The 24,272-nt window shown below is 39.4% G+C and overlaps 1 protein-coding gene across 5 annotated transcripts in view; it reads right to left on the reverse strand.

Moving 5' to 3' along the window:
• The window catches only part of TBL1XR1 (TBL1X/Y related 1), a 139,434-nt gene extending 122,130 nt beyond the window's left edge, over positions 1–17,304 (reverse strand). For 4 of the 5 annotated variants that reach the window (XM_090274073.1, XM_090274066.1, XM_090274058.1 and 1 more), the window contains exon 1: positions 7,303–7,360. The gene's annotated coding sequence lies outside the window, so the exon portion shown is untranslated. Of the gene's footprint in view, positions 1–7,302; positions 7,361–17,279 lie in introns of those variants that run through there. The other variant, XM_090274051.1, reaches the window with a different exon arrangement.
• Positions 17,305–24,272: the final 6,968 nt, after the last annotated feature.

The following is a 24,272-nucleotide window of genomic DNA, read 5'->3' on the forward strand; positions in this document are numbered from 1 at the left end:
CAATCCTACATACAAGATAATTATTGTAAAACAACTATAAGCACCAGATTGATTCCCCTGAGCAGTAATGGCCAAAAGCCGTGAATACTGGAAGGCAGTAAAGAGCTCAGCAAAATGTGTACTGGGTTGACTACAAAGTCCGTTTAGATTTTTCCATAAAATAAAAGACATATTTTTCATTTTCACTAATAACTTTATTGATTTGGGTATTTTGAGTATGTCAGCTATCTCCCGCTGTTGGCTTCTAGCGGGTAGAGGCCAGGATGCTGCTAACCTTCTTCTAATGCGTAAGTCAGCCCCACAGCAAAGAATTCTTTGGCCAAAATGTCAATAGCACCAAGAAACTGCGCAAACCACTTTTGTTGTGTTCAATAAGTCACAGCGCCTCCTCCATACACTACACAAATCTTTTTTTGAATTTCAGTTGCATTTTTAGCATTTTTGAAATAATAAAGCATAACATGCTGAAAATGTGTATTTTCTTCCATCTTCTTTATTAAAATGGCAGCACAAAAATTCACCAATTCTATATAACTTTTTTTTAATGCCTACTGACATGACAATTGTCACAATACAATCTAACAAAATTGTTTCAAATGTTTTGGCCAACCCAATACTAAGTTTAAAAGATACAATAATTTCATAGTAAAGTCTCTTTGTTTTACTTTCCTAGTTATTTATATAGAAATAAATTGCTTGTGCAGTTAAAAAAAAGTGAATAAATAAAAGATACATATACTTACACCCTAGAAACCCATCAATTCCATTTCTAATACACCAAAAGATGTAAGTACTTAGGTCTACCAAGTGAGAAATCTAAGAATATTCACCAGTTTTAGTTAAAATAGGCAAAAGTTGAAAAAACTGCAAATGTCTCTCCATCCACAGTAAAATAATAGTGTTATATTCACATATATAGCAATAAAAAAAAAAAAATGCTTGACACAGAGGATAACTGAGATCTACTAATGAATCTATAGTGGACACAAGGTCAGACAGTAGTTACTTTTGGTGGAGAATATACTGATGGGGCAGGTAGAGTAAAATGCATCTGCAGGACAGCAGAAAAATGTTCTGCATGGGTGTATAATACATAAAAAAATCAATGGACACAACCCTGGCTGGGTAGATCATTTGGTTGCAGCCTTGTCCACATACACCAATGCTGTGGGTTCAATCCCTGGTCAGGGCACATATGGGAGTCAAGCAATGAATGCATAAATAAGTGGAACAACAAATCAATGTTTCTCTCTCTCTCTACTCCCCTTTCTAAAATCAATAAATATAAATTTTAAAACATTATTGCTAAAATAAAGAACAGGAAAATTAATGGACACAACTGATGGTAAGAGAAATGAGAAAAGTGATTACTTAAGGTAAGAGATGGGAAAGTTGAATGAAAAGATGGCCTAAGGCAGTGGTTCTCAACCTCCCTAATGCCGCGACCCCTTAATACAGTTCCTCATGTTGTGGTGACTCCCAACCATAAAATTATTTTCATTGCTACTTCATAACTGTAATTTTGCTACTGTTATGAATCGTAATGTAAATATCTGATACACAGGATGTATTTTCATTGTTACAAATTGAGCATAATTAAAGCATAGTGATTAATCACAAAAACAATATGTAATTATATATGTGTTTTCCGATGGTCTTAGGTTGACCCCTGTGAAAGGGCCGTTCGACCTCCAAAGGGGTCCCAACCCACAGGTTGAGAATCATTGGCCTAAGGGAACCTCTTTCTGGGTGATGGAAATTTCCTAAACCTTGACTATGATGTGTTATATATGGTCATATAAAGGTGTCAAAATTGTACACTTAAGACCTGTTTATTTTATTGGAAGCAAATTATACTTCAATTAAAATAAAGTTTACTGAGTTATACATTTAAAATATCTGTATTTACCTTAAGTAAACAGCTCACTATTAGAAATGACTAATATAAAAGATGCTCAATCTCACTAAATTAAAAAACAAATTGGAAATTAAATACCATCTTTACTATCAGATTAGCGAAGAGCAAAAACTGTTGTTAACACTACATTTGCAAGAGTGTAAGCAAAGAGACTGGCCCTGGGAGCAGGACTATAGACTGAGAGCCTCAGTGAAGTCAGTCTGGAGTAACTACCCCACTTACACAATTCCAATGCTAGTAATTTATCACAGAGATATCCTGGAACATATAGGAAATGATATACTCGTATGTACCAAGGTTATTTACTAAAACATTGTGATAGCAACAGATGGAAACAACCTAAATATCCATCAACAGGGGAACCAGTTAAATGTATTATAACATATCCATGCAACAAAATACCAGCATTAAAAAGAAAAGGAAAACCCTACATGTGTTGATGTGAAAGCTACAAAAATTATATAAAAAAGTAAGATACAGCAAAGTGACTTAGTATCCTATCATCTGTTTTTAAAACAAATCTAGGAGGAGGGTGTTAATTATATATACTTACTGGCGTTACTATATATAATATTTCTCTGGAAGGATAGAGAGGAAACCACTAATATTGGTTGGCTCCAGCGAAGTAAATGGGTGGCTTGGGGAGACATGAGGAGAAAGAACAGATTTGATGTTTTAACAATGAGATGTATTACCTAGTCAAATCATTTTTGAGGCAGTTATCAGCCCTACTTCCTACACATTACTTGCTGTACACACAAAGATATACTGTCTGAAATGGATAATAATCATAATTCCCTCTCAAAAAATACCTAAATGTGGATTAAAATTGTTTTTTCTTTTGATCCTTAAAAAGTACCAACAGTTTGAATTAAGTAACTATACTTAAACAGTGAACATTCACTGCATGACTTTTTCCAAGCCCAAAAGATATACAAGGTCTGTCCAGAAGGTATCCAGCCATGTAATATAAAAAAGACACACTTATTGACGAAGATAAAGAAACACTGTACATAGAACAATGACACCTCAGTCCCCTTCAAAGTAGGCACCTTGGGACCTCACAGTTCTCCCAAAGCCACCAGATCCTGTTGTTCTGCTAAGTCCTTCGCTAGTTCCCTGACACAGAAAACTGTCCACACTCCTTATCACAGCAAAAGTCACTTCATGATAGGATCCCTTCTCACCTTTCCTGTCCATTGACACTACTCTCCCACTCACAAACCATTGTCTACACACAAAGCCCACTGTTTGCCAGAGAAGACCAACTTGCCGGGCACCTTTATGCCCTAATACATATGCTCTCCTGCTGTTATACCACTCACATATCTATGTTTTACTGTTATTTTAATACACAGATTCTGTTAAGATGGGCAACACTTGTGATTTGTTTTATCATTTAAAAAATTATGAATGAGAACAGCATGTTTAATAGTACTTAAGAAATACTTTAAGCAAAATTTCAAAAATGTGTAATATGGAGAGCAAAAAAATACCTAAAATATTGAAAAATTATTTACTTTGACATTCAACAATCATACAATTAAAATAAGGGCATTAAAAAATGTCAAAAATGTGTTTCATGCTATTTCTTTTAATTTTCTCTACAATGAAGTGGGATGTAACAAATACACCTGAACTCAGAGATTAACGGATAAAAACAACATAAGTTCCTTAAGATACCTAAAAAATATTTCCTGTATACTAACCTATTCAAAAACAAGGTGTCAAGAGAAATGCAAATGTTTTCTTTAGGAAAAACCAGTTCAGGTAATGATTAACCTGAAGCGATCAACACTGTATATTTTTCATTTAATTTCGCTAAACACTGACCTAATGTTTAAATTTATACGCAACCACAGGTCAAAGAGCATTAAATCCAGAAGAGACCTCAGAGGCTCAGTTCAATGTTTTGCTTTGTTTTTTGTAGTCCTCATCTGAGGATATGTTTATTGATTTGAGACAGGGGAGGGGAGGGAGAGAGAGAGAGAGAGAAACATTGACTGGTGGTCTTCTGTATGCGCCCTGACTGTGGAAGGAACCTACAACCTTTTTGGTTGACAATCCAGCCAAATGAACCACCCAGCCAGGGCCCAGTTCAATGTTTTAAAGATGAAGCAACTTAAGTCCAGAAAGATTACTAATCTCAAGTCACAAAAAGCTTTTTCTACATGGCTTTCTCTTATTTTAGTGAGCTGATGAAGTACTTATCAAAACAATAACAAGAATAAGTAACTTGTTAATTTTGTTACATGCTAAAAAATATTTAACTATCTGGTTAGGATGAAGGAGGTTATCTTCCTCAGAGATTCAAATATCTCCTCTATATGTATAATTAATCTGTTGATAATTTTCCAACAGCTACCCTCAAACACTGGCTTACATTATCTGTTACATTAGCAGAAGTAATGTTAAAAAGAAAACCAAAATAAACAGCATTCATTTTTTTACTATATAACTTGTTTTGAGAAGTTAAGTTCATTTCAGTACCCATATTAGCAATAGACAGGGTACATAAAATTACAATTACTATTATGAGGGACCGCAATTTTTCATTTTAAAAGTGAATTTATATTTGAAAAGTTTGGGAAGCACAGAGAAAAAAATAAAATAAAATTTAAAAAGTACCAGTTCTGTTGTAGTTAAAAGAGAATTTTAAGTTAGCTTTTCTCATGAAATAAATGCACAACCTTTGTCACTATAAATGAACACACCTTTAGGGATGAGGAGGGGGGGAGGGGGACATGTCTGCCCAGCAGCTTCCTTGTTCACTAAACTGTCCCATCCAATACCCTCCTCCCACTCCCACCAGGTAATCAGGAGCAGCCATAGTTTACATTTGGCCTCTGGCCATAGCGAGCACTTCCCCAAACCAAACTGATCAGTGCTTCAAGAACTTTCCAAACAGAAAGAGATAGTAGTCCCTGCTCTAAAGCAGGAAAAAATAATAAAAACTCTGGCACTGGCAGGTTATGTTTTCCTCCACGTCAAGAAAGCTAATCTACTATGAAAGAACGAAACTAACCCACCAAAATACATACATACATACATACATACTTAAATAAAATAAAAATCTCTTAAGAGAAATTTCTAGTAGCATTCAAATGGCGTAAAGCCTGGCTGACTCAATGCTTTTTCTATAGTTGAGTTTTTCAATCCATTTTTAGATTCCATGTGCCAATAAATTCCCCTTCTCAGGTTAAGCTAATTTGAATTGAGTTTCTATTGCACAACTACAAGAGTTCTGACTCATATACCAACTATGGAAAGTTGACCACTGATTATTCAAGACCCCATCACAGGTAAATATAAGTAAAGGCAAATTACAAAATCTCCAGAACCTGTATAACCATAAATGCGGGTATCTAGCCCTCATCCTATTACTTGAATGTAATATGTATCTTTAAGAAAAATGAGGTGTTATGATTAGCACAAGCACATTTTCAAAGTTCAACAATCATCCATTTATTTTCTCCAGATTGATTTAAATACTATCTGTAAGTATGTTCCTCAAAGGGGGGCGGGGGGCACGCATATGTTCCCTAGTAAAGCCTCTTTCAACCCTCCCCTAAATGCTGGCCTTATTGAATTATTTTCAGTGTTCTATTGTAAAGATGAACCAAATTAAGGCTATTAGCTAGTCACAAAAACATTCCTGAGAGAACAATTTCACTCAAATATTCAGTATTTAGAGCCTAAAGTGGAGCTTAAACTATAAAGGTGTGTGTACACACACACACACACACATTTGAGTGACTTGTGCTCTCAGAAATATTTTCATGACCAGCTGATAGTCTTAAACTGGTTCATCCTTACCAAAGAACACTGAAAATAATTGAAATATATCTGAATGATACATATAATTGGCATATATAAATGATCAAGGCTATTTCAGAGAGAGGTAAGTACTATAAGGAAAATAAGAGGGTCTTATGACTGAAAATGGTGAAAGGGTGGGCAGCTACACTTCAGTGTGAGCTCTCTCTGTGACCTCTCTGAGGTGATGGCACTGGAACTGAAATCTAAGTGACTTAAAAGAATTAGCCACAGCACCATCTCAGGCCAAGCCTGAGGCACAGAGCAAAGCAATTAAGGCGCTGAGACAGGAACAAGCTCGCACAGTGGGCGTGGAGCTGGTATGGCTCATCATAGTGAACAGGGGGAGGGTGCTGTGAAATATGATGATGAGGTCTGTGAGGTGGCCAAGGGCAGGATCTCGTGGGGGCGGGGGGATCCTCACAGCCTAAGGAAAGGCATTTGAATTTTGTACTGAGTATGATGGAAAACCCACAGAGGAAGGATAACAGGAAGAAAACTGACATTTATTGAGCATCTTACATAATTTCAGATAAAACAGTATGTATGTTTTTGCTATGCACTCTAAAGCCTATATGCATTCATATAAATTATACCATATGCATGTATCATAGTATTTATCAAAAAATCAGTATGCTGCTATGCACAAACTTTTTTAAAAAGCCACTTTTCCTGTTACTACCAGTTCTCACTTGTAGGAAGTCACTTATATGTTGATTTGTCAGACCAAAGGAACCAACCAACCACTGTTATCTACTAGCAACACACATGAGTCATCTGGAAGAAAATGCAAAGGCAAATGAGACTAGATGAAATAAGGCAGCAAGCTATTCATTAGAGTATATGACCCAGTAAAATGAAACAAACCAAGTAGAGAAGCAACAAATAAGAAAACATACCCATGTATAAGAAGCAGAGAGAACCCAGGAATACAAAAGATTAAGTCGTCTACTTAAACAGAAGTACACTCCAGCAGACAAGTAAACAAAGGTAAAAAACACAAAAGCTTCTAAAATAAATTCTCTGTTCATGCCTCTATTTAATAGGGCCTCGCCTGTTTTAACAACATTCAGAGGAAAATAAAAATTAGTTAACGTTTTAAATGTAGTATGCTCAATAATTTTTATATCTACTGAATTCAAATTTTTTAAATTTTTATTTATAAGTATAAATATTTATTAAAATATCATTGAAATACTGTGGCAATGATTTTAGTTCAAAATTCTAAAACTGAAAATCTTATCTTCCCTTATAGCAAATTCCGGTTTCCAGAAAGCAGCTCAACTATCTCCCTTCTGACAACTCTCTTCTCTGACACAAGGATTTTCAATAAAAATGAGATGGGGAAAGGGGCATCTTCTACTTTGGAAAGCTCCAAATAATAATACCAAGACTTCTTATCCCCAAACCTTGACTCCGAACACCCCATATCTCAAATTTTCACCAGTAGCCACAAGTAATGATGTTGCCCTAGCTCACCCTGACAGTGTTACTATGCCCTACACCCATTTCTTCCATCTCTGACCCATCCCCTTACCTTCCAGCTCCGTATCACCATCACCACTTACCATTAAATGAAAATCCAATGCCACTGCCAGCCTACAGTCAACAGTAAAAACACAGGAAGAAAGTAACAGGATGTTCACGCTCTAGAATGTGGGCAGTAGCAGCTCAGAAGAGGAGGTCAGAATTAGGAGCCAATCTGGGCCACAGAAACACTTGTACAGTGAGGGCTGGTTTAACAAGAAAAAGGGCATGGAGTGCGCACATGCTCTGAGTCCTGAGGGAGGGCCAAGATCAAAGGGGAGAGCATCAGTAGGTGTACAGACTGAGCCCACAGGCTAAGATCCAGCACCCAGGAGTAAAAGTCAGACAAAAATGGCATTATCAGTATCAGGTACAGGCCAAGGTTCTAATTAGGGGAGGAAAAAAGGACCAAGGGAAAATAAACTAGAAAAAGCACGAGAGTATCAAAAGCATGTGGACAAGTCCACACAACAATCCAATTCAGGTTTAACCGCTAATGTCAGGTCAAAGTCTTTGCTTCTTTTAACCAAGGTCTTGAGCATATTCACTGTCTGTCTCTTGCAGACGCCAAAAGCTGTAGAGCAGGATGCTAGGTTATCAAGCAGGTCCTCACAATTTTCCTACAGTATAAACACAAGAAGTCCAAGGATCCATGAGTTTGTAAACATGGATGAACCCTTTTTCTAATTTTGAATATCTGAATCACTCTGTGTTTTTAAACAAAAGAAAATAAAGAGTATAGAAAATGTGTACCATGTATTAAAAGCAAGTATCATTTCCTGAAAACTTACTTTAGTATTTATGCACATATACACATCCCATGTTATGTCATATGTATTTCTTGTGAGTCGAAGTCTAAGTTTGCATATATGTAACATGCCCATCTGAAATTATTGATCTGCCCACAAGCAGTATCCAATGAGAGCCAGAGCAGTGCTGGATCTCCCTGAGACTGAAAAGGTATAGATTCCATTCCAGAAAGCAAAGACTATCTCTTAAGAAAGGCAGTAACCTTTTTTTCTTGAAACATCACATCAAGATGTGCCCAAATTCAGGCCTGCCTGGTGTGGCTCAGTGAACTGAGAGCCAGTCTGCGAACTCAAATGTCACTGGTTCGATTCCCAGTCAGGGCACATGTCTGGGTTCGGGGACTTGGAAGAGGCAACTAATCGATGTTTGTCTCCCTCTCTTTCTCTCTCCCTTCCCCTCTCTCTAAAAACAAATAAAAATCTTTTTAAAAAAAGATGTGACCAAATTCAATATAAAATATCACTGTGAAAAAGCATATGTATTATGGACATAACAAAGCATCACAGTACACAGTCATTTTAGAGTGAAAAACAGAAGCTCAGTCACTGAATATGTTAGTCTTAGTCCTAGTCTAACTTAGAAATTCTAAGCATTCTGTTCTCTGCAGTTGCCACAGGAAGCCATGACAGGTTTACAGGAGGGGTGTCACTTTTTTGCCTGTCTCTACAGCTGTTCCCCCTGCAACTAACAAAGGCACCAAGTAGCAGCTAACAGTTTTACTGAGTACTTCCTCTGTGCCAGACTCTATAATAATTGCTTTACATGCAATCACATTTCAATCCCCACAAATGCTCCATGAAGAAAATTATTAATTATCCTTTATTCCCATTTTGCAGAGTGGAAACTAATTGAAATAGTTACATAATTTCTCAAAGCCACATAATTAATAACTAGGGGTGACAGGCTTCTGAGGTGAGCACTTCACCACATTAACACCCTACGGTTAGGAGTTACAGCCGAAGATCAGACACAGACCCTACCTAGTTCTTTTATCACTAAAAAGAGAGGCACTGCTCTCAGGAAAGGCCAGTGTCAGATCACAGCAGCAGAATTAAATGCACAGAAACAGTTGCCACCTTTCTCTCAGGTTGTTTCAGCTTAAGTTAAAAGTGATGGGCATGACTGGAAGGCAAGATTCTTTGGGTAAACTAAACAGCCAACGTACAATTACAAATGACACCAACTGCAACCAAAAATGGAAGCAGCAACCAATGTATCTGTCCTTGGAATCAACATATACATCTAAATTCACAAGTCCTGTTAGGATCCATGAAATATCAGAATATATATCAATAGTTCCACAAATCCCATTTCATCAAAGTTATCAGTATTATTAAAATGAACTACTAAACTATGAAAGCTCCAATTTTCACCTGATTTCCAAATCCTTGGCACAACAACACAACTAGAATCTCTTAAAAGTCTGCAATGACTCAATTTCTAATATTATCAACCTTGACTAAAACTCAAAAGTCACCAGTTCACTATCACTAAATATTTCCACTGGTCTGATGACCTAATCATGAAATAGAACCAACATTTTTAATCGCACTCAGTAGCTCTAGTTCTGCCAACAAATCTGAGAAATAAGAATAAGTGCATGCCTGACTGTGGGAGCAGGGAGTGGGATGGGCAGGGGAGAGCAATGGGGGGAAATTGGGACAACTGTAAAAGAACAATTAAAAAATGAATAAAAAGAAAAGAGCAAGTACATGCAGAAATATACAGTTCCAGTTCTTTAAGAACTGACTGAAAAGCACAGGAGAAATTAATAGTTTTCTCTTCTTTTGACTGTCCAAATTGAAAGGAATAGAAAAGATTAAGAATTCTTAACAGGAAGCCTTGATTTTTCACAATCATTTCTTTTTTTGAAACGGCTAAAACTAACGCACGATTCAAACACAGTTCAAAAGGTTAGGCACGGCCCTGGCCAGGTAGCTCAGTTAGTTAGAACATCATCCTGATATGACAAGGTTGTGAGTTCAATCCCTGGTCAGGGCACATACAATAAGCAACAAACAAATGCATAAATTAGTGGAACAATAAATCAATCTCTCTCTCTCTCTCTCCCCCCTCAAATCAATAAATAAATTTAAAAAAAAAAAAAAAGGTTAGGCACAAACAAGTTTCTCCCACATCTGACCTCATGATCTCCCCACCCCACCCCCACCCCCAAAACCACTGTTATTAGACTCTTGTGCATGTTTCTGGAGTCACTTTAAACACACAAGACAAGCATATATACACATACTCATACACACTCCACCTCCACCATGTGTGTGTCCTTTCTACCCTTCTCCCCCTTTCTAAGCTAAAATGGCAGCAGACTACACAAGATCTTTGCCTCCTTGTTTTTTCATTTAAATATATCTTGAAGAAGATTCTATAAATACTAACAAAAAAGTCATAAACATCAAATCTAAACAAATCTTTAAAAGACCCATTCAATTCACACAAAACCTCTCTCACCAGGTGTTAAAACTGGTGACCTCTGCTGGCAGGACACAAGAAAGTCCAAGGTCAAAAACTAATTCTGGGGAGGGCCTGTTACTTTTAGTTTTTGCACAACAGAAAAACTATTTCCCTGATATCGCACTCCTAACCTGTCTATGGTCTCACAAATGTACAGGGCTTACTAAGAAAAACAGAGAACAGTGACTTAGATAACACCCATCACTTTAGAGGAAGAAAAAAGTTTTAGGTATTCAGTATATTACATTTTTATATTAAAAAAGTGCCAAAGAATATTGCCACAGCTACAAACAGCATCTAAAAATTCACGCATATAATAAATTCTGTCCCATAAAAGGATAATTATATAGAAAAAGAAAAAAAAATACCAAAATATTAAGGAAATCCATTTATTATTCCTACCACCTTATTTCAAAAACCCAGAATAGATGACCCAATTGCCTTACACTATGAGTTAATGACACCTAATAGCAGCAAAATAGAGATGGAGCAAAATTAGTATACACTCTGCACCGTTAGCCTGTTCAATTTAGGGAAAAAGCATAAAACACCTTCTCCCTAACCCATAATCTATGTTCTGTTAGCAGTTAAAGGTAACCACCAAAATGGGCTGTAACTTCTCTAGCAAAGTGTTTGCTGATGCTAATGTCAAGTACTTTCTGACCATTCAGAAAATGACAGAATGTGATCATTTTAATACAACAATTGACTATATAAGTTTTGGTTGAATGAATGAGCAAATTTTAGGTACTATTTCACATGATCGCCTTAACACACATTTCCAGAAGCTAAATCATTTACCCACATATGGCTTTGCAAAAACTGATAAAAATCACTTGCTTAATAATGAACCTATGTGAGAATTTGAAATGCTTCATACCATTCAAGTAGATAAGCAGTAAGAACAAAAACAGTCACTGATTACCTCGTTATAATGTCCTATCATTCAGTGTTGAAAAGGGCACAATGCAAAAAAAAAAAAAAAAGAGTAGAACAGAAAAGCTCAGATACCACCTTTGTTCTCAGACAAAATAAAGAAGATATCAAGAAGTAGATTGAAATCTAATTCCTAAAAAGTAAAAGTTCTTCACTGTTTTAAGGTCATTAAAAATTTAAACATCTTTGTGTTTTTAAGTTTGAGAGTACAGTGTTCCATTTCATAAAAAGAATTATTCTATTAAAATACTGGAATGACTGTCTCTAACCTGCACTCCTCATGTTCTTCTGTTTAAAATTCTACCTCCTAAAAGAAACTTTCACAGCTACATAAGAAAAAAGATGGCAAACTCCCAGTTTAAACATTCAATACCTATTCTTCCTCATTCCTCAAACTATTCATTACACACAAATCGTTTCCTTAATCTGAATACTCTTTCTATGTATGTTTACTGAAATTTAATTGTTGATCTTTCAGCATAACCCTTACAGTTTGATTACATTAATTCTGAACATTACTCAGCCCTCAGAAAAAAGGGTAACTTAGAACTCATTTTGTTTGATGCAAATAAAAATCATGCTAAAAGCTTAAGTTTTAAAACTCTAAATATTAAAACTTTCAGAAGGATAAATTAAGTTAGTTGCATTTAGAATAAATTACGCAGGCTGTTTCTAACTAATATGGCACAGCCTTACCATAAAAGCCTACTGAACTAAGATGGCCACATGATGACATTCTTCTGGTAGATTAAACCCACTCACATGGTATACTCAATACACCCTAAACTGTACGTTAATACGTTCATAGCAATGGCTCAAATGGGACTCCAATATCGTCAGAATGCTGTCACACATACTGAGAGCTAAAACAAAATCTTATTTAGGCACACTACTGAGAAAATAATGGGCAAAAGAGTCTGAGAAGTTAAAAATAAATAAAAGTCCAAAATATTAAATTACAACTGGCACAAAGATAACCAGATAAAGCCAACTTAGTGTGATGTGATTCCCAACTAGAATGGGTTTTTCACCAATACAGTGGCTACAATTCTGAATCAAGACAACAAAATTAATTTTCATTTCACTCTTAAGTTTTGGCTAGGTTTAAAAAAAAAACTCAGATTAACAGTTAAATGTGTCTATATTACACCTAAACCTTAAAGGCCTAATTCAAAATGAAGCTTCTGCCACATCAACAGGACTGTTGCTGTTATTTTAACACTGGCCCTTTTAACATGAAGATGGTATGAGAGAAAGTCAAGAATTCTGCTGAATACTATTTTTTTTTTTTAAAAGTTCAAGAAATATGACATGTAGTTGGGGTAATGTGACACATACTCACACATAAAACAATAAATAATTATAATGGAGTCTGTGATATTCACTAAATCAATGGAATCTCTGAGAAGAAATATCCTGAAACAGGATGGCCAGAAAAAGCTTCATGGGAGAAATAGGACTGAAATCAGTCCATAAAAAGGACAAAGGGAAGGAGCAGTATGAGCAAAAGCAATAGAGTAATGTGTATGGAAAACTGGATTTGATCAGCAGGCAAGAATCCCAGTTGGAAAAGACTAGGAAATTAAGCTGAATAGGTAGAATGGAGCCTTAAAAGCCAGACTGAAGCATATGAACTCAATCCAGTTGGCAATGGGAAGCCATAATGGGTTCTCCAGCAGGGAAACTGACGTGATGAAATCAATATTTTAAATAAATATACTGTCAGTAGTTACAGCAGATAGGTGGAGAAGAAAGACTGCTCAGGGCATTCTACTAGAAAATTAATGCAACAACCCAGAGCAAAAACCATTCGCTCATTTCTTCATTCACTGAAGTGAACTGGCTAAAAGACAGACCTGCTGGGCCTACTGCCCCTTACTACCTGAGCCTCGGTTTCCCCACTCTTAAAATCAGGATATCACCAGTTCAGATTGTCGCAAATACCTTTCCAAGCATCTGTGTAGTCCTGACACACAGAACTCTAATAGTAGTTAACATTATTGCTGATTGAGAATGGGGGAAAAAGGGGAAGTGAAAATGAGACAAGGCTCACAGATATTTTAGAGGAACAGAACTTCCAAGTAGAATAGTCTTGACAGCAGCTGAAATATGGAGCAAGAACCCAGGTCAAGGCTGGAGAAACAATAAACGCACTTGAAGTAATCACTCCAATCTAAAAACCAGATCCTAGGTACTGCTGAACCTGGCCTTGAAAAACAAACAATTTTTTTTTTTTTTTAAGTTGGAAACTATTTCAAATGGTACAAGTGGATTTAACAAGTCCAAGCCCAAGTGACAGAACAGCAACAAAAGCATGCAAAAGATGCACCACTGTACCTACACCAACCATGTAACTTAATATTAAAACCCAATCTAATTCTTCAAGGTAAGGCTTAAATCACAACTTCAAGAGTAAATAAATTAAGCCAAGTTTATTTCAAATACTTTGACAAGGAACTTAAGGAATAAAGCTGCCAAATGCCTTCTATGACATTATTCCCCCACTGAAAATTAACAAGCAAATAAAATGTAATACAAAGAAGCAAATTTCAAGTCCAAACAAACCCATCCTCCTCCTCCTACTCTTCCTAAATACCTTACATGTGCAGCATGCTTGTTGTATGTCATGTACTGTTTTCAGCACTTCACACATACACTTTTCTCAATCCTCTCAAGGCTACCAAGTCTACTGTCCCTCTGACACAGAGGAGAAAACGGAGATACAGTGGGAGTTACTCCCCCAAGGTCACACATAGTAAGGGATAATGCCTGAGTTTGAACACAGGCAGCTGGCCTCAAGGACCTCTGATGGAATCAACTAAACTACATCAGACATATGATGTTTCTTATTCAAGGAATATGTACTGTGAGGATAGTTGGGCATAGTCTTATTTGCTTTTCCTTCTTAATTGAAGGCATGGAAGCACATTTTCTTATTTCTGCGGGCAGTACTTGGAGAGGCCGCTTCACCACTGTCAATCTTAAGGTAGAAAATATAGTACTTGACAAGACTGCATCTTATTAAGCTGTTCTAGAAATTTTTTATGGGTTTTTTTTGTTTTAGTTTTTACAGTTCTAGAAACTTAAGCAAAATGGTGTTTGAATCACATGAATTTTATTTATACATACAATCTCCTGACCCAGTTAGTAGAGATAGACAACTATAGAATTAAAAACTTGATTAGAAATACTAGTTTTTACAAGCACATTTACAGAGAAGACTGACAAAACAGCTGGGAAAATCTAGCACAGCTACAGCCATCTAGAAAGAACATGGACAGGGCTCAGACAGACCTAGGTTTGGATTCTAGAGCACATTTGATGATTTTGTGGCCTTGGACAAGTGGATTAACTTGTCGGCAACTCTGTTTCATTATCCACAAAAAAAAAAAAAAACAACGCCACCCACCCATCTCATAGAATCAGCCTGAGGTATTAATGGCACAGAAGCAACTCTCAACTCTCCTAGAATATAGCTCAGTAGACTCCCTTTCCTATGGCTCTTTGTAACAAGGCAATTCATTGTACTCTAGCAGAGTCCAATCCCAGAGATGATGACTAGCAAACTTCTCCAGCAACAGTTTTCTCACACAGCTTTCTTTAAAATCAACAACAACAACAAAAAATTTCAAGTTCCTGTTGGTCAAAGAGCAGGAGATACCACCTTGGCAGTCTCCAAACTGAAGGAGACTCTTACTAATTCTTTACTATCCAGCCCTCAGGGCCTAGCCCTTCTGTTTTATGAGGATGTGTAACTGCTTTCCTTTTTTTGCATTTCAGTGACCTACTGTAAATATTATTTGTGGAATGAGTCAAATTCACTTGTACTAGAAAAATACAAACTCCCAGACAGTGGCAATATTTCTGCGTTCTCTCTCACTTGACTTACCACCATTCACATTCCTCTCAATTCTTTTTATATATTAATACAGAAACTGAACAAAACAAATTTTCCTACTAACTTGATCAAAATATGTCAAGTCAGAAATTCTTCGTAGTAATAATGCTCTAGTACATTGTGGGACGATTCCTTTGTCAGCTTCTCGTTTGACAAGACTGTACTTATATTTCATTGCAATATGCGAACAGATGTATTTATTCAACAGGTTGTTGTTCAAATTGTCCATTAGTCACATCTTCTCATCAGCAACCCCTATGTAGATACTAAGCTTCTTCCCTTTCTGCATATTAGCTTGAAAGACTCCAAGTACAGAGAAAGCAGTTACTTCTTGTTCTCTTGGTAGGCAAGCATCGTGGTAATCATGATAAACCTTAATTAGATGTTGAGAACGCAAGTAACAAAAACATTCCTAGACACATGTAAAAACTTATTTAAATGTTTAACACTTCTTTGAAGCAACCAATGCAAAAATACAACCTCCACAAGGGGCCACTTCATTTACGATGTGTCTCCACCACATGCATAACCGAATGTCACTCCGTTAACTGGTGGTGAGCTGTAACAATTTTTAAGCCATCAATGACTCCTTTAAGTTCTTTAATAGTAAGAAAAACTTTTTCCACGTAAATATTGTTTTCACGTGGATAAAGGTTAGTAGTTTTCCCTATGGGTCTGATTCCAACTACTCAAATGGCAAAAACAGTAGTTATTTATGGGTTTAATAGCTGTGATTATATATACATCAGACAGTGCATGATAAAAGAACTGGAAAAATATATTCAAAACAAGCAGGAAAACCTCAATTTCAGAGCAGAAAGTATAAACAGCGCATCACATGCCTAATCACTCTCAGGCATACTTTCTGTCTACCGCCCCTCCCCCACAAGCAAACGCTAACTTTCTGGAACCCTCAATGATCATTTCCAAAGCTTGTTTGCCATCAACTCCCATGATACAACCCAACATACACACCGTTTTCATGGAGACAAAGCTGCTATTTCCCTAGACCATACACTTATTAAAATGGTGAGGCCATACAGTCCCAGGAAGTCAGAATTACTAAAATACACCAATGGAGCATGGGTCTGATTTAACAAAAATGAAAATGAACCACATTGGGATAGCCAAAAAGTCACTCACTGTATCTTCAATGTGTAACAAAGATATTTATTACAATTTGTTTGAGATAAGCAGGTAACATCACCAGGGCCTTATATTTTCCAATCTAATAAAGGAGTCGTTTAGGAGAAGAAAGGGGAGGAAGATAATCAGCTAATTACATGAGGTGGGAGGACCACTGAGACTAAAAATAACCCACCAATTCACCCACCACACTTTATTAACAAGTTTGTTTTGATCAACCTAAGGTTCTTGTTTATAAAACAAGAAAGCCAATAGTAAACTTTCCTAAGTCAATTGTAAATTACATAGGTTCTAAAACTATTCACCTTGGTGCCTGCACCGCCCAAGGTTTTAAGTAAACTCCAGACACAGAGAAAATCTAGTTTTTACTAGGTACCTACCCTTGACATTTACAATCACCAAAATATTTTAGAGAATGTTATTAAATAACCGAACAGGAGCAATTTTAAAGATCCATTACAACCCAAATTTTACATGAAACACGTTATTTTCACAATCTAAATTTAATCTCGGTCGCCACTGCAAAGTGATGCATGTTTCAGCAAATTAGGAACTTCCAAAAATACTGAACATGTTAGCACATGCATGGCTTCCCTCGAACTGCCATTTAAGATTAATATTTTACTTAAATAAAAAGTCTGTTTCTGTTCAAAAAATGACATCGATTGCAAAGAGGAAGTTACCGAGAAACCACCCTCACAACGTGGCCTTTACACTGTCAGAAAATAATGTGACTATGTGCTACCCAAAACTTACCAGGAAGCTGGCAATAACTTTGCCAATTCTACACTTCTGAACCCAACTTCAAAGACACTCAAAATACCTCCTCAGGAAGATAAAAAGCACTAAGTTACAAGTAAACACGTCCAGAAGTGCAGCCCCGCGGCCGCGCGCCCCTCCCCCGCCGGCGCCCCCGCCCGGGACCCGCGGCACCAGGAGCCGCCGGCAGCCCCCCACACGCCGGACGGGGTCCTGGACGCGCCCAGGGAGGGAAGTCGATTTCCATTGCCGGCTGAGGTTTAACAAAATAACGTGCACCGAAAAGATCCCTCTCCTCTGCTAAAAATAGGCTATAAAGGAGTCGGCCTCATGATGGCTCCTTGATTCAATTTGCTTCAAATTCTTTCCTGAAAGCCTCTCCCCACAGACACACACAAAAAAGGGGTGTAAATGCACGAAGGGTGGAACAGGGGGAGAAGGCCGAGGTGCACATTTTCGGGGACAACATCATAAGGGTAAGGATCCCCGAGATCAGGAAGGGGTAGGGGTTGGGCAGGCACGTGAGCATTTCAAAGCCTGAGGAAAAAGGGGGGATGGGACACCCTAAATGCCTTCACCTCTTTCCCCTCCCCCACCCATACCCCAGTTCCCCAAAGGGGCAAGTTGAAAAATGGTTGTTCCAGTTGCGCCCACTTCCTCGCGGCCCGGCGCCCCTCGGCCGCCTCCGCCCGCGCCCCCAACCCCGGCCCGCGGCCGCCCCCACCCGGGGGTCCAGCCCCCGGCGCTTACCTGGAAACGGTGGCCTCGGACGCCGCTCCCCCCTCCCGGGAATGGAGGCACAAGGAAATTCCCTACCTCGCCGCCGCCGCCGCCGCCTCCAACCACCCCCAAAATAACCCCTCCGGGGGGTGAGAGGCAATTATAACCCCGGCGAGCGGAGGGCGCGGGGGATGGGCGCCGGGCGGGCGGGGGCGGGGAGCGCGGCGCGGGTCCCCAGGTGGCGAGCGGAGGTGCTCCCGCCGCGGGGGGAGGGGCGGGGGCGCACGCGGCCGCCGGCAGGGGGAGGCGGCGCGCGGGGGAAGGGCGCGAGCTGGGAGAGGAATTGAGGCAGAAGGTAAAAGCTGTTACTAAGGGAAAGAGCCAAACGGTTCGGAGCAGCCAACGGCTCAGACACTCAACACTGGGGAGAGAGGAATGGGGACCAGCCAGGCACAAATGAGCTCGCGAGGCCCGCGGCGGCGGCGGCGGCGGCGGCCGCGCAGCAAAACAAACCCGATCGGCCTGCGCCGGGCGGGCGCGCGGGGGAGGGGCCGGCGGGGGATGGGCGCCGCGGACGCTAGGAGGAGGCGCTGACGGTGGCGGCGGCGAGGCTGGGGAGGTCGGGGTTCGTTTCTGCTGGTGTCGTTTCTCTAGCTCCCTGCTGCGGGCCTCGGCGTCGCTGGAGGCTGGGCATGTGCGGCGCAGTCTTTCAAAAATAAAGACCCGCAGGCGCTGCGAGGCGCCTCCAGGGCACTGGCCGCCCCGCCCCCACCGCCGCGCTGCCGTGTGCAGAACGGCTTGGGTGGTTGTGGGGCCCGCGGCCCGAGACCCAGTAGGAGCAGGGAGGCTCGCGCCGCAGCCAGTGTGACAACGCGGGTTAATTTTGCTGGGGAGGGTGTGCGGGCTCCCGCGTGTTCCCGGGGGGGGGCAGTCTGTCCCTGCCTAGACCGAGTTCGCGTCGGAGCACACGCACGCGGTGGGCATGTGCAGGGAGCGCGGCACAGGCGTCATATGGACTTTAGTGTGTGCAAAGATATGCACACACCTTTGTGTACATAAAAACATATGTTTCTCGGAAACATACCTGGAAAAGTACTTTGTCTGTAATAAGCAATTTTTAAAATGTAATCCAGTGCACAGGATTTGGAAAGAAAACACACACACAAGGAAAGGTTTTTGATACTAAACACAAAGCTGTAATTGAAGTGTTTATGCCCAAATGTACTGTGAATCAGACATATGGTGGTATTTATCGTCTGGTGGGTCTGTTTGAAAGGTTTGGTCCATCAGTTCTCATTTCACAAAAATAAAATAATGTAACTAGGTGGTTACTAATACAGGGGTGGACAAAAGTAGGCTTAAGGTTGCATTGTGACATTCTTTAGAGTTAATAAAGCTATGGTAATAATCATAACCATATGCACAACCGTAAGCTTTTGCTCATCCCTGTATATGCTTCTAGGGCAGCATCCACAGAAGTTTACCCACTTCGTGTACTTTTTGCATGTGGAGCACATCAAGGCGGTTGATAAAGTGTAACTTAGGTGAGTGATGGTGTGACAGTATGATTGAGGAACTGGGTACAGCCGGTTGTTTTTTAAAAGGTAGGCAGGCACCTCACAGTTTTTAAGACAGAAAGCAGGGGTCGGGGGTCTTTTAAGACCTTGTATAAGCCTAAGACATAAAAAGCAGCTACCCTTTTAAGATGTGACCTGAAAGAAACCTGTTAGTTGTTATTTTCAATTATTACTGTCTTCAGAATAAAATAACATTTTTGCAGCCTTTTTACATGAAGAGTTCTGTTTTCATATTTTCATCACAATATTTGAAAACAGGTGTGGTTATTATTTTAAGAAAAAGTCTTTTCCTCTCAATATCAAAGACCCAAATTTTTACACACACTCGCAAAAAAAGTTCATTTGAAGTAACTTTTATGCATCTGGATTCCCAGAGGACTAATAAGGTCAGTGATTAGACAGGTGCTTTTATAGCCAAGGTCAAGGGCTCTTTCCCCTGATTAGCCCTTGCTTGGGGGTGAGGGGAAGCATCCAGAAACTTTCCTGACCAGGGTCGGAGAAGGGCTGGGGGGGTGGGGGGCGGTAGGAAAACCATCAGCGAAAAAAGGATTGGAATTAGAAAACCCTTCCCAACCATAATAAAGCGAGTTTAATGCACCTCAGTGGATCCGTGGCTGAAAGAGGGAATGTTAGATTAAACAATGTCACCCGATGGGAATTTAGATAACTGCAGGTTTCCAAAACACTGTGTTGAGTGTACAGGGAAACAGCACAAGGAAAGTGAGTTTGCATTTCAGTAAGATTCTAAAGCCAAGTCTTATTTACTGCAGAACTAGGACCTTTGCAAAAACTTTATTTGAAGAGCGATAAGAATACAGTAGTTTCCTATGTTTTTAAATTTTTTAAAGAGTTGATTAATGACAAACATAGGTTACTAAACATAATCTCTTCAATAAGTAAACTATCTCAGTACAATTAGGGTTCATTTATCTGATCCACCCAATGAAATAAATCTATTAAAAGTTTCACATTGCATGCATGGGCCTTCTGCAGGCAGCAGTTACTATTAAATCAAACCACTCTTCCAGTGAATATGGACTTCCCAACTATATGATTCTTAAGTAGGGTCATCTTCAAACTGGGGACCGCCAGAACTCTCCAGCAAAATGACCTCTTCCTATCCCTTCACAAGGGTGGGCCCACACTTCTTCAGTTTGGTGAGATCTAGGGCTTCCAGCCTGAAGTCCTGATACACTACTACAAGCTGTCTTCTTTCCTAACAGAAGTTACCACAATGATAATAATTATGTGTCTTTTACATAGTACTTGTAATACAGTGTGGAACTTATGAATTATTTATTAGTTGTTTATTTCTAGAATTTTCCATTTAAAATTTTTGGCCCATGGTTGACTGCAGGTAACTGAAACCACAAAAAAAAACCATGGCTAAGGGGGTGTTCTATACACATATGTTTTTATGTTGATTATATATTTCATCTGGCTGGTTTGGCTCAGTGGATTGAGCGTCGGCCTGCGAGCTAAGTGTCGCTGGTTCGATCTTCCAGTCAGGGCACATCAGAGAAGGAAAACTCTGATTCCAAAAAACCTCCGCTGCCTTGCGGCATACCTCTTCAGGGGAAAGGCTAAGGGAGTAAACCCCGACAGAAAATCCGGAGCCGGAGTCCCTAAGGCGGTTTGACGTTGTAGTCAACACCGGCAACTCCTGCGGCGCACCTGAAGCCAAGCTGTATTGACTCCGTCTTTCCCTTGGACCCTTCAGCTGCGAAGAGAGGGGGGGTCTGCTGCATGGGCAACAGCAGACCCTCCATATCACCCTGCCCAGGCTCTGTAGCTTCATCGAGGCTCTGTAGCTTCAGCTTCACTGGAGAGTGCAGATAGACTCTTAAGAAGCTACACCATCGTCTCTCGAGACGGACGGCTGCCGACGACGACATAGTACTTGTAGTTTACAAGGTATTTTTGTGCATAAATTACTTCATTTGAATAGTGAGATGAAAATCACCAAAGGAGGGACCTATGCCCTCAACTAGTTCCAGTAAAGGGCACCTCACCTGCCATGGCCACTGAAAAGAAACGTTAAGTATCTTTGGGGGAGGAAAAAAAAAAAAAATCCAGCACTAAATATGGAAAAATCTTGATTCTCCCTATGAAGGAATTTTAAATGAAACTATAGTTTGATCCCTTTGCTATATTATGGAACCTACCTGAAATGCTGGTGTGGCTGAAACATGAAATCTTCAGATAAATGAGCCACCCTATAAAGGTGGTATGTACAGTAACCCTACCCTTCAGTCATCCTAATTATAGCCACTATACAAGATGAGAGGCCTCACCAAAATTCAAGCAATAATTGGGCACAAGAGTGAGGTACAGGACAAACAAGTAACTATTGTTACTAATTATCAGTGCTTTGTCCTAATCTAAAAGATACCCTTATGCTTTGAATGTGTTATGTTTCTAGAAAGGAGAAATTATTTTGTTACTAAGACATTCTCAAGCAAAGAGTTACATTATTAAGAAAGTTCTCCTGAACTTTCTAGCTAATTACTCAACAAAGAGAAACCTCATACCAGTAACTGTTACCAGAAGTTACATATATATATACATATATATATATATATATGTATATATATATATATATATATTATAAAATGACTAAACAAATCTGGACTTGTTTTATTTCAGTAATATTACACCCAGGGGTGTGGTGTGGCAAGAAAGCTTACACCTTTGCAACTTTCGTCTCTCAGGAAATAGAACATTTTAAAGTTAAAGTGGCTTAATCCCAGGCTACAGGATCTCATTCTTGTTTGTATTTTTAAAACCACCACGATGGTTTAGATGGTTTAAATTGTTTGCTTTGGTTGATCTATGTAAGTAAGGTGTTCAAAACAAACTTAATCACACGAAAAAGATCTTTTATACCAAAAATGTTATCCTGGCACTATAAATCTGTTTTTATTGTTACTCACCCAAAAACTCAGTGTCTCTACATCTGCAGGATTTACCCCTAAGCGTCTTGCTGATATGATACCCTGTGATATGTCTGTTTCATTTTGACTCAGCTTGTGCAATTCTTTGCGTTTCTTTCAGCTATCAGCTTTTGCCATCCTCACTGATGCACACCTTGGCCACACATCTCAAGATCTTAGCACACAAGCTCCTTTTCTCCATCTGTGCTTAGCATGCGACTTGTGACCTTTCCTCATCAGTGTGAACCTTGTCACAATTTTCCATGACTTTGTGACCCGATTGCATTACAACCATGAACTTTACTTGAGAGTCTTCTTCATTTAAATTACAAAAGAAACTCACAGCCGTCTTACAAGTATTTATGCTTCTCAGATAATGGAAATAGCAGGTTGTATCCTGCCTTTGTGATTGAGTCAGAACAGAAAACCAACCACACACAGATTGCTAAGCACTGTACCAATCACGTATACTGACCAGCCAGCCATGTGCTTCCTCAGGGCAACACAAGGCCTTCCATTATGTTGATGGTTTTGCCATTCAGTCGTTCAACAAACATGTTCTGAATGCTGAGCAGACTAGGTACTGTTCAACAAGCTTTTTACAGTGAACCAAACAGCTTCCACTATCATGGAATTTACATTCTAGTCCCATTTCAGGTAGGGGTTGGGAGGGTGATCAGACATTCAAAAAATACATGTCTGTGTTAGTCTTCGGTTTCATTCTGTAACAAAGGTAATATGAAAATGGCATAAACAACATAATTTTTTTTTTCCTTTAGGAGGCCATTCAAATGCAAGCATTTCAGAGCTGATAAGGTATTAAGGGCCCAGATTTCTCTACTGTTTCAACACTCATCTTCCCTCTGGTTGTCTAGGATGGCTTTTCTAGCTCCTGCCATCACATTCAAATTCCAGCCACTGGACTAGAAAGGAGGAGAAGTAGAGGTCTTATGCCTTCTCTTTCAGGACTTGTCCTGGCATTTGCACTTACTGCTTCCACTCATACTCCATTGGCCAAAACTTGGACACGTAACTCTACCTAGCTGGTAGCAAGCCAGGTAAAGGACAGATACCAAGCTTATGTAAAATAAAGTGGGGAGGGGGTGAAGGTGTTTGTTATTTTAGAGAAGACTGCTCAGTTAAGGTCATGTGAGCAGAACATTAAATAACAAGAGTGGGTGAGTGTGCTAATATCAAACAATAGAGCAGTCCAGGCAGAGGGCATATCAAGCACAAAGGAACAGAAATAAAAGCAAGTATGCCGTAGTCTAGGAATAAAAATAATACCAGTTGACTGGCATGAAGCAAGCAAAGGAATGGCAGCCAGGGACCAGATGCGAAAGGTCTTTCTCTTCTCGTGAGATGGAAAACCAATGGAAGGTCTTAAAAGCAGAAAAGTGACATGGTGCAACTTCTGTTTTAAAAGGACTCTGCTGTGCAGAGGACCCAGTGCAGCAGTACAGCAGGGCAAGGGGCCAACCAGTCAGGGAGCAGTGCAGAAATCCCAAAGAGTAGGCTGTAGCATGGGTCATGGTGGCAGGAGCGAGCTAGAAAAAGCTACAGTCTGTACATTTTAAACAATGATTTCCCGATTTTAGACCAAACAAGTGGAAGAATGGAGTTGCCATTTATTGAGATAAGAAAGGTTGGGAGAGGAGAAAGTTGATAAGGGAAAAATCAAGGGTTTTTGTTTTAGAGTTTGATGGGCCTATTATACATCCCCATGAAGATATATAATGGGCACCTAGATAAATTAATCT

Source organism: Furipterus horrens, unplaced genomic scaffold, assembly GCF_987537825.1.
Source record: "Furipterus horrens unplaced genomic scaffold, mFurHor1.1.pri manual_scaffold_1, whole genome shotgun sequence".
In the NCBI taxonomy this organism is placed as follows: Eukaryota; Metazoa; Chordata; class Mammalia; order Chiroptera; family Furipteridae; genus Furipterus; species Furipterus horrens.